The following is a 15,929-nucleotide window of genomic DNA, read 5'->3' on the forward strand; positions in this document are numbered from 1 at the left end:
ATAAAAATGGGAAAGGGTCCCACATGTACAAAAATATTTGTAGCAGCACTCTTTGTAGTTGCCAAAAACTGGAAGTCAAGGGGATGTCCATCAATTAGGGAATGGCTGAATAAATTATGGTATATGAATGTAATGGAGTACTATTGTGCCATAAGAAATGATGAACAAGAAGACTTCAGAGAGGCCTGGAAGGACTTATATGATCTGCTGCTGAGTGAAAGGAGCAGAACCAGGAGAACTTTGTGCACAGCAACTACCACAGTGTGCTAGAGTTTTTTCTGGTAGACTTGGAATTTCGTAATAATGCAAGAACTTATTAAAAAAAAATCCCAGTGGTGGATTTCTAAGGCAAAATGCCTTCCACACTCAGAGAAAGAAATAGGGAAGTCATTCACAGAATGTAGCAGATCATGTTTGTGTGTGTGTGTGTGTTTTTGTGTATCATGTTTTGATTTGTTATATGATTTCTTCCATTTATTTTAGTTCGACTACGTAGCATGACTATAGTGAAAATGTACTGAATAGGAAAGTATATGTAGAACCTATACAGAATTGTATGCAGTCGTGGGGAGGGAGGGGGGCAGTGGGGGGTAGTTGTGGGGGGGATAAAATCTTAATTTTATGGCAGCGATTGTAAACCATTAAAAATAATAATAAATAAATAAAAAGAAATCAAGAAATACAAATGAAGGCAAATCTGAGGTTCTACCTCATGCCCATCATAGTGGGAAAGTGGACCACAAGAAAGAAAATGATAAGTGTCAGAGGAACTACAAGAAAACAGGTACATGGATGTAATATTGGTGAAGTTCTGAATTGGTCTGTGTCTGTGTTCATCCTTTATTTTCAAAGGAGATGATGACATCAGAGAAATGATGATGTGACTTGCACTTGACTTTGTTTTGAGTGAGAGAGGGCTGTACAAGATCACCTGCCTCACTTTCCCCTCCTGAGCCATCTGGGTCCAGTGATGCAATGGGAGACCTTGGCCTATTCAGGTACTCATTTAGAGTGAGGTAACGGCCATTCAGTGAATAGGTCTCTTTAAGAAATAATCAGGAAATGGCTCCTTTAATGAACAGAAGAAAAAAATAAGTAAATCAAACTGGAAGGGAAAGAGCAACAGTTACTATTGATAATCACTGTGAAGCCCTGAGGGTCCTGAAAACAGGCATTATTAAGTGCAGTTTGGGCAGGGATCCATTGTTATGTAATGTATGGACTTCAGAGTGTGCTGGGTTTAAGGTTTTGGTGGAAGGAAGGAAGGAAGGAAGGAAGGAAGGAAGGAAGGAAGGAAGGAAGGAAGGAAGGAAGGAAGGAAGGAAGGAAGGAAGGAAGGAAGGAAGGAAGGAAGGAAGGAATCTGGCCCATAAACCCCAAGTTAATTGGACATTCTCTGGCTATCCAAATTTACCTTCCTTTGTAGAGGAGAAGGAAGTGGGAGGGACAGAAGGGAGCAGATGAGCTGAGTTACCCAGCCAGCTAGGTCCCCATTGAGACATCTTGGTCTACTCACAGGTCTGTGTTCATCTTTTGTTAGAAGAAGACCATGACATCAGAGAAATGATGACACGACCTACACTTGACTTCGCTTTGAGAGAGGAAGGGCTGTGCAAGGTCATCTGCCTCACTTTCCCCTCCTGAGCCATCTGGATCCAGTGACAAGATACTCATCAGGATGATGAATTGGCACAAACATTCTGAAAAGCATGTTTGGAACTGTGCCCCAGAATTTGTGAAAAGGTATATACTTTGATCCAGCACTAGCACTACCAGGCATATACTACCAAAAGATCAAAGAAAGAAGAAAATTACATATATGCATAAAATTTATAACTCTTTTTTGCCATGGTGAAGAACTGGAAACTAAAGTGGTGTCTATCTATTATGGAATGGCTGAACAAATTAAGCTATATGAATGTAATAGAATATTACTGTGCCATAAGAAATGACAAAAGGGATAGCTTCAGAATTGGAAAGAATTGTCCAAACCGATGCATAGTGAATAGAACCAGAGCAATTTCTTTAATATGATGTTGCAAATACCAATAACTTTGAAAGACTTTAGTAATCTGATCAATGCAGTGATCTATCACAACTCCAGAGGGCTGGAAATGAGGGGAACTATAATATTCACCTCTTGGCAGAAAAATTATGTGCTCAAGTTATAGAATGACACATGCTTTTTAAAAATATGGCCAATGCCAAAATTTGTTTTGTTTGATTATGCATATTTTTTATAAAGATTTCTTTTTTCTTTTTCAATGAAAGATGTTGGAAGAAAAAAAAATGGTTCATTGAAAAAATTAAAAAAATAAAGCATGGCTTTCTGAGTAGGAGACTATATTAGGAAATAGTCAATCATTTTTAGTTGCATCCAACTCTTCATGACACCATTTCAGAGTTTTCTTGGGAAAGATACTGGGATGGTTTGCCATTTCCTTCTTCAGTACACTTTATAGATGAGGAAACTAAGGCAAACTGGGTTAAGTGACTTGCCCAAGGCCACCCAGCTAGTAAGAGTCTGAAACCAGATTTGACCTCAAGAAGATGAGTCGTTCTGACTCCGAATTTAATACTCTATCCACTGAGCCACCTAGTTACCCTACATTAAGAAATATAGATGGTGTATAAACAAAAGCTGTCAACAATGTATTTTTAAAAATCATTGCATTACATCACAATGTAATGAGATCAAATGAAATAATTTATGCACAATTGCTTTGTAACCTGTACAGCTGTATGTGAATATAAGCTATCATTATCATATAATGTAGGTAACCATCTAATCTGTCTACACTTAGGGCTTACATTTTATAGTAGCTAACTATGATTTTGGGTGCCTAGAAAAAACGTTACCTGTCATAATAAGAAAAAACACTATGGGGAAAAAATAAACTTCTAATAGTGAGGACAGAGAAAAAAATCAGACTTGATGAGTGTGTTAAGCAACAATTCCCTGATAGCTGCCATGCTGAAACATCCAACTCCTAACCTTGGTGTTGACTATTTCCAATTTGTACCTGTGTCTGTGAGTAGGTGTGAAACAGACATGCAAAACATATAACCAAAAAAAAAAAAAAGAAAAAGAAAAAAAGGGAGGGGGGAGAAATGTCAATCACTGCCCAAGAGAGTCTAATGCATTTTGAAAAAGATAAGCAAAGGGAAAAAAATCAATAGCATCTGATAGAAATTGTCTGAATGAATGTGTATCAAACTGAACAAACTATCTGTATGACAATTCTCAGAGCTCAGGGCAGAACATTAGAGAAGAGCTGGGCTTTAGAGTGGCCAACACAACACAGGGTGATCACTTTAAATCAACCATTTGAATTTAGGGCTAAGGCTAGCATATGTAAACGATAGAATGCTTCATTTCTTTTTGGGGAAAGTAAGGGCTAGAGGGTGTATTAAGTGGGGTTGGGGGGGAGTTGTTCTAATGGGTTGTGTCTGAAGTTTTGTCTTTTGGCGTGTGGAGAGGGTGGATGGTGATCTTTAAAAAAAAAAAAAAAAGCATGGATTATTATGTCTCACCATGTCACTCCTGAAGAGGAAAGAGTTTATCCCAGAGATTGTTAAACCAAGGATTGCCAAGACTAGCAGAGACTTGAGCTGGGTACAGTGGCTTAATCCTTCTTCCTCATTATTACTGTATCAACACTACCAGGACCTGTCCCTTCCTTTCTATGGCCCTTTCCACTCCATTCTTTTTGTGTCCTATGCATGCCTGTTTGGCCTGTATCTCCCTGTTGTTGATCAGATCAGTTAATACTTAAATTAATTCGGACTATTCACTAGAAGGTCAAATACTGAAGCTAAGCTGAAAGACTTTGATCACTTAATGAGAAGACAAGACTCATTAGAAAGGCCATACTGGGAAAGAGTGAAGATAAAAGGAAAAGGGGATGGCAGAGGATGAGAGAGTGTCATGGAAGCAACAAGCAAGAGCTTGGACAGACTTTGGGAGATGATGGGGGATAGAACAATCGGGCATTCTGTGGCCCATGGGGTCACAAAGAGTTGGACATGACCGAATGTCTGACCAACAGCAATAACACAAAGTACTTTGTTCTCCATCTAATAATTATAATAGTTACATATATAATCATTACATAATATATTTCTGTTATACAATATATAATAATATCATATTTATATATATTTATAAAATATTTATTATTTATATGTATAAATATTTATATAATATTTATTTTATATGTAAAAACATTTATATAATATACTTATATATTATATAATAATTAGTAATATAATATAGTATAGTAATATAAAACAAAACATAACAATATATAATAAAGATATAATAATTTTAATAGTTACATAGCAATTTAAGCTTTACACAAGGCTTTTTGTACATTATCTCATTTGATCCTTACAACAGCTCTGCATTATAGATACTATCATTATCATCTGCATTTTACAAATGAAGAAACTGAGGCAGAGTGGTTAATGACCTGTCCAGAGTCGTAATGCAATAGCAAGTGTAAGAGACTGGATTTGAAATAGTTCTTCATCTAGTATGCTATCTACTACGTTACTTTCCCTTTCTTTTCTACTAGCCCTTAGCTATATAATTAAGTTTTCCTAGTTCTCCCTAATCCTTAATCCTATTTTGAAAATGGGCGTAACTAAAGGAAGATATAGTATTAATCAGTTAATAATTCAGCTGTTGGTCAGCACCCACAATGTACAAAGTGCTGTGCTAGGTGAGAACCAAGGGTTCTAAAGAAGTATGAGACACGCTGGATTATAGGATGCTAAAGTGAAAACTAAAAAGGGTTAAGTCTTTATTCAGCAGGAGTTCTTTTGGAGCCATAAGACAGATAAGAATAGTGACCAATGTTCCATGCCATGTGAATGGTATAGAACTCTGGTCATCCAAGATGGAACTCATGGATTACATGCAGCTTTGATGACCCCAGGGTATGATTTGCCTAAGATTGGGGGAGTGCAGGGGGGTCAGGGTGAGTGTTAAGAAATGTCTTACCTAATTTGCTAGCCCTGCATTAGAGTTCTATTTCAATTCTGCAAGGTGGCATGGGGATAGCTTTGTGGTACAGTGGATAGAGGCTCCAGACCTGGAGTCAAGAAAACTCATCTTCCTGAGTTCAAATCTAGACTTGGAAACTTTCTAGCTGTGTGACCCTGGGCAAGTCACTTAAGCTCTGTTTTCTGTAAAATCAGCTAGAGAAGGAAATGACAAATCACTTCAGTATCTCTGTCAAGAAAACCCCAAATGGGTTCACAAAGAATCAGATACAACTACTGAACAACATGGCATGGAGGAATCATAGTATTTTATTATGTGAAAAGGACTGTTAGAGACCATCAAGTTCAATATTCGATTTTACAAATGAGAAAACTAAGTCATAATTAGGTTGAATAACAGGCCATTGTCACAGTCATGTCAGATTCTTCATGTCGAACCCCACCCTCTGACTTGGACAGTTTAGCAAAAACAACGGATGCACTGAACACCTCTGACAACATGCAATCCTATAATTTGGAGCTGGTAGCAACCTCACAAGCCCTCTAGTTCTTGTATCCTTTGCACTGGCCCAGCACTTCCTCTCCTCAATGCTTCCTTCTCAACAAGGGATCCAAATCCCAAACCTTGAGTTTAAGGATCTCATATTATATTCAGAAAAGTGGAGGTAAGCTTCATTTCTTTTTCTCCAAAATGTTAAGTGATACTAAAAATTCATACCAGACTCAGAATTGTTGTTTTCCCAGTAGTCTTTGTATTTGAACAGCTAGATGACACAGTGGATAGAACTCTGGATTTGCAGTCAGGAGGACCTGAGTTCAAATCCTACCTCTGATGCTTTTAACTATGTGACCATGGGAAAATAATTTAAATCTCTCTATGTGGGGATAATAATAACTCACAGGATCACGACTAGCTAGTACAGGTCTAGAGTCAGGGAGACTTGAGTTCAAATCTGGCTTCAGATAATTACTAGCTTTGTGACAGCCTCTTCCTACCTCTATTTTCTCAGCTATAAAATGGGAATAGTAATGGAACCCACCTCACAGGGTTGTTGTGACTATCAAATGAAATAATAATTGTAAAGCATTTAGCACAGTTCTAGGCACCTAGTAAAAGCCTGTTTCCTTCCTTCTTTCTTTTCTTTCTTCCTTCTTTTCTTGCTTCCTTCCTTCCTTTCTTTCTGGTATGAAATGATTTGGCCTATGCAAAGCACTTTGCAAACCATAAAATGCTATATAAATGCTAGATATTATTATTAAAATTATAGTAATGATTATTTATATACACATATTATGGTTTTATTTACTTCATTTTGCATCAGTTCATACAAATCTTTCCTTGTTTCCCAATTTCCTCCTATATGTGATTTCTTAACTGCACAGTAATATTCCATTACATTCATACAGCACTTTGTTTAGTCCTTTACCAGTTTATGGATGCACATTTTATTTCTGAATTTTTGGAACCTCAAAAAATATATTCATGACATTTTGGTATAGCTTGGACCCTTGTTTCTATCTTTGATTTTTCTGAAGTATATTTTGAATAGAGGAAAAGTGGATCAAAGGGCATGAACAGTTTAGTCACTTTTCTTGAATAATTCCAAACTGATTTCTAGATTGACTGGACAAATTCTCAACTCAACAGCAATATGTTAGTGTGCCTATCTTGCCACAGCCCCTTCAACACTGACTGTTAGTCTTTTGGGTCGTCTTTGCCAATCTGAGTGTGAGGTGAAACTTCAGAGTTGCTTCAGTTTGCATTTTTCTTTATTAGTGATATGGAACAAACTTCATGGAATTATTAAACATACATTTCATCAAGCCTCTAATATCTGAGAGATTCATAGCTCTATTAGCCAGCCAGTTCTTGTCAGTGGTCATCTTTTTTTTTCCTAACAATCAGTAGAGTTATGAGAATACCTCTTACTAGAGAGCCAACACCAACTCAGAGCTCAGGAACTCTTGGACTCACGATGTAGTTTCCAAAGCTAGAAATGTCCTCCTTTCAGAATTCTCTGTTGCTCATAATAGACCTGTGCTTACATAGAGAAACACAAAGCGGACAAGTAAACCAGGGACTTAAAGTCTAGTGCCAGATTTGCTTAGGAAAATACATGTTCTTGCTGCCATTCATGTGAATACCACCATTGCAAGAGTTATGAGGAGTGGTGGTGGTGGTGGTGGTGGTGGTGGTGGTAGTGGTGGATCTCTTTACCACTTCACTGGAAGTCCAAGGAAAAGTAAGTGTTAGAGCTGTCCTAAGACAGAGAGGCCCAGAAGAGAGAGCATGTGGAACCTTTCTACAATTCTTAACCCTTACTGAGAAAGGATGCTCCCTCATAGGGGTCAGCCCCTCACAATATTCAGTTCACATCTTTAACATAGTGAAGAACAATCAAGAATTTCTGTGTCACTCAGCAAAATGAAGACATCTATCTCTATAACAGGTCCATGCACATAATAAAGAACAGGCTCCATGGGTGAGGTGGGGGACTCCTGTTACATTCATATTGTCATTGATGAGATCAAAATTAATCTATAATTAAGTACTAAGCCTATAGCAGTGTGCTCTTATATGAATAAAGTTGATGGAACTCATTTATTGCAGCTAAAATATCCATATTTTTAATGTCATATCTGACAGAAAATATTACATTTCGCATGCGGTTCCAGACCTCAAGAATGAATCAGACTGAAGTTCTTGGGACTTCAATTTCTTTGAACCTCTGTGCCTGTGAATTAGGATAATTTCATGAAAAGAACAAGAATTCCAGGAAGAACAATATGGAAGGCATGGTAGCATCTGGTAAAAAAAAAAATAAGAAAGAAAGAAAAAGAAAAGAAAACAGCGTTATGACAGCATGCTTACCAGCTGCCAAAAATAAGGTGAGAGGAAGTCAAGGAGAAGTGAAAGTCAGATGGGAGGAGAATTCAGGGAGCTTTCTGCTTTAACTGAAACAGCAGACTATGGGAAAATCTGAAAACAGAGCTTATGATTTTAATTAAGATGGAGTAGATCTTTCTAACTTTCACTCTGGTCTTGCAATAAACATGTCATGCACACACACACATAAACATACCAGAATATGAATCTTGGAAAAGGATATTTTTGCCACTGTCCACTCAAAAAAAAATCTAATTCCCAGGATGTGTATGCTGAGGAAAATGTCCTATTCCTTTTCTAATTGTTTTGGCCCAAATTAAATGCTTCTAAGTTTGTGCTTACTCTTCCTTTGGACTCTGTGTATTCTAATTGGAAAGTGCATTCTAGGCTTCTGGGAAGACTGTTTTATAGCTACTGGGTGTTTTTTTCCCAAGTCATAGTAACAAATGCCTTGGTTTTGCATTAATTATGTCTACCGACTATCTGTTAATGAGAAGCACACTGGTGGGGGTTCATGATCTATAGTTTTAGAAAGATGAACCTATAGGACATCCCAGAACATGTTGAAGTTTACCCCAGGCAAACACTACTTGCTGATGAGAGAGCATCTTTGAGGGGGAAGGTATCCCAGAGAAGGGGTTACAGGAGGAAAGTCTGACATGCACTCAGGCTTTTGGGAAAGAAGAATTTAAAGACCTTGGAGAAAGAATAAATAAGATCTCATGTCTAAAATTCTAAAAATATGATCTATTTTAAGACCAAAGAGCAACAGGTAATATTCAATAATCAGATTCTGAAGAAATAAACAGAAACTATTCCACTGAGGAGGAAAAAGGAGGCGTAGTCTAAATAGACTACGTTGGATAGAAGTCAATGAGAGCTCATTGACCAACTTTGTTTGTTTCTAAAGACAGCAAAAAAGGATTAATTCAAAAGAGTGGCATATTCCTGTAAGAATTGCTTCATGTATACTAAAGCTGAGGTGACAACTTAAAAAAAAATTTTGCTTTTAATTTTTAGCAATGTTCAGGGGCAAGATGGAGATCAAAGAGCAGAGCTCAGGATGGCTGAAATGATAACAGGTGTTGGAGAGAAGGCAGAAGTTTGCAACTTTTATTTTGCTTTTCTTATCTCTGCCAAGGTGAATGCTGTTTAGGTGTGTGTGTGTGTGTGTGTGTGTGTGTGTGTGTGTGTGTGTGTGTGTGTGTGTGTGTACAGAGAGTTGCAACCTCAAGAAAATAAATGAAAAAATGATCATGTCAGGGAGATAGCCGGATGTAATATCAGAAACGCAGAATAAAGATCTCCAGCTCCACTCCAACCCCTCCAGTGTTGCTAAGTGCCTCTTGAGGGCTGATTGAAGCCTAGGACAATTTGCATGGCTCTGGCACTAGGTGCCTAGAGAATGATGGGAGATGAAAGGAGTTTTCTCACCGCAATCTAAATGTTAGTCTGGGGAAAATTCCCACTGCGGGGGAGAAGGATTCAAGTGAATGAAAAAAATCCTTTCTTGAGACTGCTGGGTGTGACTACGAGCCTAGACTATCAGTCAGTCAACAAGTATTTATTAAGCACTTATTATGGACCATGAATTGTGCTAAGTATACAAAGAAAAGCAAAAAACAAAACCGTTTTTCTTGTCAAAAAGCATGCATTCTACTGAGGGATACAGTATGTAAGTAATTAGGTACATGTAAGCTATCTATATAGGCAGCTAGGTGATGCAGATAGAGCACCAGGCTTGGAGTCAGGAAAATCTGCTTTCAAATGTGATCTCAGACACTTACTAGCTGTGTGACCCTGGGCAAGTCATTTAACTCCTATTTGACTAAGTTCCTCATCTATAAAATGGGGGCACACTGGAGCAGGAAATGGCAAAGCATTCCAGTGCTTTTGCCAAGAAAACCCATGACAAATGTCCGTGGGGTCACAGAGTCAGACACGATTGAACAGCTAACCAACAAGAAGCTATATGCAGTAGGCGAAACTGAAAGGGGGAGGCATTGGCAGCTGAAGGGATAAAGTAGGATTTGAGCTAAGTAGGGAAAGAAGCCAAAGAAACTAGGAGGTGGAGATGAGAAGTCAGAGCATGCCAAACTGAAGATTTTGCATCTGTTTCTGAAGGTACTAGGGAGCCCCAGGAAATCACTGTGCACCAACATCCTCCTGGCAGCTGAGTGGAGTAGGGAGAGGCTTGGGACAGGGAGACTAGTTAGGAACCTATGCCAGGATGGTTTTCCCCTCGGAACATTTTAATAATAGAGCAGCCAAAAATTAATTATATTTTAGAATGCCTTAAAAGAGGCAAAGCATTCAGAATAAGAGAAGTGATAATCCCACTGTACTCTCCCTTCATCAGACCACATCTGAAGCATCATGCTTCACTCTTTTGATGAAAACTATTGGCAAACTGGAACGTTTCCAGAAAAAGATTACAGAAATGACAAGGGGACTTGAGAAAGTGCCATGAGAGCCTCAGTTAAAGGAGCTCATCCTAATTAGTCTAGAGAAAATTTAAAAGTGCGCTTATAAATTTAATCTAATTTAAACCTTCAAGTCTTTGAAGGGTTATCATGTGGACGAGAGATTCAGGGGTGGGGAACCTATGGCCTCAAGACCAGAGACTGAGTTCAAAGTTTACAGAACAAATTTTTTTATTAAGGGGATTTTTTTCTCTTAAGTTTAGATTCAGTCAAAGGGTCGCACGTGAGGACAAAGGACCCCCATCTGGAACTTTCTTTGCCTGGTTCCAGAGGGCAGACCTAGAAGTAATAGACAGAAGATTGGATTTGATGTCCTCTGAAAGCCTTTCCTTGTGGTATTCTGTGCGACTGATCATTTACACATGGTGTTGTTTAAAGATTACTTCTGTCTGGCTCTTTGTGACCTTCTTTGGTATTTTCTTGAGGAAGATACTGAAGCGATGTGCTGTTTTCTCCTCCAGCTCATTTTGTAGATGAGGAAACTGAGGCAGAGAGGGTTAAGTGACTTGCCCAGGGTCACACAGCTAGTAAGCTAGTAAGGATGAGGCTAGATTTGAACTCAAGTCCTTTGGACACCAGGGCCAGCATTCTATACATTGTACCACCTAGCTGCCCTTTTACATTGATTCAATTTGAATGTCCTGGGGTGTTGGTGGGAAAAGGGGAAGGTCTTGTGTTCAAATTTAGCTCTAGCTGACCTTACTGATACCCACACAAAGGGAAGCCATCAATTTTATGGTGACTCCCTTTTTTATAAGGACCATATGGGTAACTTTTCTGCCCAGTGTTTAGGACATCGTACAGACAGCTTCTGTTTATGTGAAAGAAACTTCCTAAGTTCCTAGCAGATGGCAGACAAAGCTTCCCAGGCTTCACTAGTATTAGGAAAATTACAAAATGAATTGTTTGCATTACATCTAGAGTTGTCACAGGAAAGAGAAAAGCTGTCTGTGGTGAGGGAGTTACCCACATTTAATTATCATTCATTTGCAAACACTCCTCAAAATCGCTCCTAGATGCCTAAGTCTTTATCTTGGCAGCCTCGGAAATGAGGTTTCACGATTATTTTTTCTGGATGCCCTGCAAGAAAGCCAATTCTTTAATTTTATTGGTTTGTTACAGGGCTAGACCAAACCGGACAACCTCCTCTCCCAAACTACTGTACTGCTAACTTTCATAGGAGTGAAGCAGTCCTGGTGTATCAGCCTGAAAACATTCTTCTGTGTACCACCCAGTTCATACTAACCCCACACAGACTTCAGGCTTTGAACCCACCGCTCCATGTTTGATGAGGCTGCTTTCCAGGCCTGGAATGTGGAAGGCGTTGTCTCTTACTGTCACTATCACTGCATTCTTGGACTTCCCAGGCTTCTCTGGGTCAGGGGCCAGTGATAGCAGCTCCTGGAGCTGTGGCTTCTTAAGCTGCTGACGGGACCTCCTGCTGTGTACAGTCATTGGTGGTCCTAATCCCATCCTCATCCCCCAATTCCAATTTCTCTAGAAAAAGGATTAGATATCCCTGTGGCCAAGCTGGGAGAGAGAAGAGGTTGAAAGGACTGCTATTCTAATTGTGATCTGGCCTGTCCTTCCCCTGCCCCGCTTCCCTCAAAGTAATAGGTGGGATTGGCTATTGACTGAGGGGATGTATAATCTGTGATGGACTTTCATGTGGAAGACCAGGATACAATTCAATAGGTGTTTAGTGGTTTAAAAACTGATGTGGGGGAAAATGGGTTGGCATTGAACAGCTGGTGTTGGAAGTCATATTTCCCATGTCTATAAGCAATTAGGTGCTGCTCCCAGGCCCAGAGCAGGCTATGAAAAATATAGGGTTTCCCAAAAGTTTTAGTGCAGTTCTGAGTTTTAATAACTTAAGGCTATTTATTTATTTAAGCTATTACAACTTAAAACATGGAATGCTAGCATCATATACTTCATCTGTGGCTTCTTAATACTATGAGATGTAGCTAGGGATGCCTTGGTCTTCTCATGAACAGTCTGACCTTTCTCCCTGCAGATCCTTAGTAAAGCTTGACTGTTTTGTTATCAGCCCTGCGGCTAAATCCTATACACTTCTGGATTTTTCTTCCTGTTGCTTCCTCTAAAGACAGTGTGAACTCCTTGAGAGAAGACCTATGTTTTCTATTGGTATTTCCAGGGCTTAATACAGCGCTTGGTATGTAGCAAGCTCTTAATAAATACAATTTTATTCGTTTATACCTAATATGTTAGAAGTCTTCCTCCAAAGCTCTGTGAACCTATGGTGCAGAAAGAAGAAAAATTCAAAAGATTTACAGCTGACAATGAAGACTCTGGACTTGAAGATACTTGATACCTGATGGAAGTAGATAACAAAAGTGAGGAGGAAAGGGAAGAGAAGACACATCTTATATACTTTACAATTCTGTCGGTGATCAAACTTGTACTTTACAACAACAGAAATTGTTGTCAGTGGGTAAAGGGAGAATACACGTTTTATGGAGCAGCTAGGTGGCACAGTGGATATCAAGTACCAGACCTGGAGTAAGGAAAACTCCTCTTTCTGAGTTTAAATCTAACCTTAGTCACTTACTAGCTATGTGACTTTGGATAAGTCACTTAACCCTGTATGCCTCAGTACCTCATCTGTAAAATGAGCTGGAGAAGGAAATGGTAAATAACTCCAGTATCTTGTCAAGAAAACTCCAAATGAGGTCATGTAGAGCAGGGGATGACAGAACAGCAGCAGGTTTTTTATGACTTACAGCTAGACCTTTTGCTTTAACTAACCATGTCTTCGCTCTTTTTTTCTCAGGTATAACACACAAAACCTCAAAGTCTGAAGTGGGAGCCAAGACACAGATAGAATCCCATAGATTTCTGTCTTTGTCTCTCTGCCTGGGTTGGTCAGCCTGTGACCAGTCATTTTGAAATTCCATTCCTAAAGAATTCTAACCCTCTGGCCATGATCCCAATAAGTAAGGCAGTCTAAAGGATAGCTGGTGACCCCAGCAAAGAAGGTCATATACCTTCCCTACATCCCACTCACTGTTAATTTCTTACAGGCTCCTGTAACACCCGCAAATATATCTCACACTCCATGTTTTTTGATCTAAAAGATCGCCCCCTACGAAAAACTGCCCCAAATGCTTCACAACAGCCTTTGGGAATCCAGCTGTTTCAGATAAGAAAGCGATAAGTCCAGCCCTAATGACAGCTTAAAAGAACTATTGAAACAGTGTTGTTTCCTCCCATCCCAAATGATTCAGGTCCCATATGATGACACATATATAAACAATAAAGCCTAGTTTATATCACTGTTTTGCATCTAAACCCTCAAACCAGCCCAATCCTACGTCTGAAAGTGAAGTGGAAAATCATTTGCAAGGTGCATCTCACAAAGCAATCCTTCCACAAGTCTAATTTTAAGAAAGAAAAAAAGACACAGGTGGTCCTGAATCTTTCTATATTACCTCTTGGCACCGTAGGGGTTCTTGATTGACATGAAACTCTTCCATCTGCAATCACCCCTCCCTTCTGCTACAAAAAACAGCAGAGTTGTCAGGTGTTAAGAACAAGAGGGAATGCCAAACTCCAAGGGAAGGAATATGGGGAAATGTAAACTATATAGAGGGATAATGGTAGCACAAGGTCCTTGCTTAATCTGGTTACTTATTCCATTAAACGAGCTCCATGATAAACTAGCCACGTATGGTCAGAGAAGATCAGAGGGCCCCCTCCACTGACCACACAAACTACTGTCCTTCCTGAGTTCCATTTCACTCTGGATTCTATGTTCCAGCTTCCATGGAAAGAGTGAGCTGAGTCCCTGACTCCTATGTCTGTGCCCTATGACCAATTCCATGGGAAATGAACATTACGCATTTAGAGAGAACTGGGAAAATTCAGATTATGTACATAGATGCGCACATATACATATATATGTGTGTGTACATATGTATATGTATATAATTGTCCTCCCAATAAATAATATGTAGCACTCCTTGGAGCAACAAGGTGACAGCGAATATAGAGTTGGACCTAGAATCAGGAAGGCTGGAATTCCAATTCAACCCTAGATAAGATAAGCTGTATGACCCTGGGTAAGTCACTTAACCTCTGTTTGTCTCAGTTTCCTCGACCCTAAAATGAGGATAACAATAGCACCTCCCTCCCAGGGTTGTCGTGATGATCAAATGAGGTAATCTTCATAAAGCACTTAGCACAATTGTAAAGTTTACTTGGCACATAGTAAACACTACAAAATGTTAGCTATCATCAATTATTGTTATTACTTATTCAATTGCCACTCATAATGGAAAACCACATCTCCAAAGAACAGTTGTCTACTACTCCTCTCAGGGTTCTAGTGGCAATCCTGAAGGGCTGGGGTTTCTAGTACTGTAGCTATGTGGTATACTTCCTATTTATTATCATTCAGTCAACTGAACTAGCTTGGTTTTTAGAAAAGAGGTTTACTGAGAAGACAGAGCCAGTACAGCTGGCATCACACAATTCCCCCAAACTTGGGCTTCACTCTCCCCTTGCACATGGAAGGTCTTTTGGGAGACCCTGGAAAAGATGGTGAGGCATATGTACCTGTGGTGAAGGCCAGGTCTCAGAAGTCCTTTTATCTCACCATGATGGTCTCCTTCATGAAGGGGAGGTCTTTGTTGGGATTTGAGGATTGGCATCCTCTTAGAATCCATAACCACCATTTCTCTCCATCACAAGGGCCATATTCAGCCACCATTCATCTTGGGTGACTGTGGTACCACATCCATGTACAGACATTTCCTTTGTTACTGATAACTATGGCTGCTACCACTTTCATTGGACTCTATTACCAACTCGAGTTGTTGATGGGATAGCTGATAGGACTTCTGGGTCTCAAAGTAATTGGATCGACTGGGTACTCCCCGCTCTTTTGCCGAGTGTCAAGAAAGAGCAAATACAAAGGAAGCAGAGGTTTCATGTGCACCTTGACCTATAGCAGCCAGGTCAGACACAGGGCAGAAGCCTCTCCTTTCACCTAGTCTTTCAAAATGTCCTTACCTGAAGCAGTGGAAGTAAGAAAAGGTTGGAATGGCATTCCTTTTGTATGCACATTCTGATCTGGCTCAGCACTTTCTGATTCATCTATCCTTCCACTGCTGAAACCATTTAGAAGATTTGCCATCATTATACCATACCAGCCCTTCAGTCATGAATGGATGGAAACAGGCTTCCAAAGTTTCACTTGTTGCACTGAAACCAAGAAGGGATTATCTGTACGGGATCTATGCAACACTACAGAAGGGATAAATCCAAGCATGCCCTGAGTTGTGTCTTCAATGGATTTTATCCTCCATTATACCAATGTGTGGGGAATACTTCCTGGGTACAAGAGAAAAAAGAGTTCCTTTGGTAGATGTTTGTATTTATCATCGTGTTTCATATTTATTAATAATTGCTGATTTATTAATTGTATGTCATTAAAATGATTCACACAACATTCTGACAAATTTGTCTACCTCCAAGGAAAACCATCCCAATTATTCCAAGGTCATAAAATTAGCATTGCCTGAGATAGC

The sequence above is a fragment of the Notamacropus eugenii genome, chromosome 6 (assembly GCF_028372415.1).
Source record: "Notamacropus eugenii isolate mMacEug1 chromosome 6, mMacEug1.pri_v2, whole genome shotgun sequence".
In the NCBI taxonomy this organism is placed as follows: Eukaryota; Metazoa; Chordata; class Mammalia; order Diprotodontia; family Macropodidae; genus Notamacropus; species Notamacropus eugenii.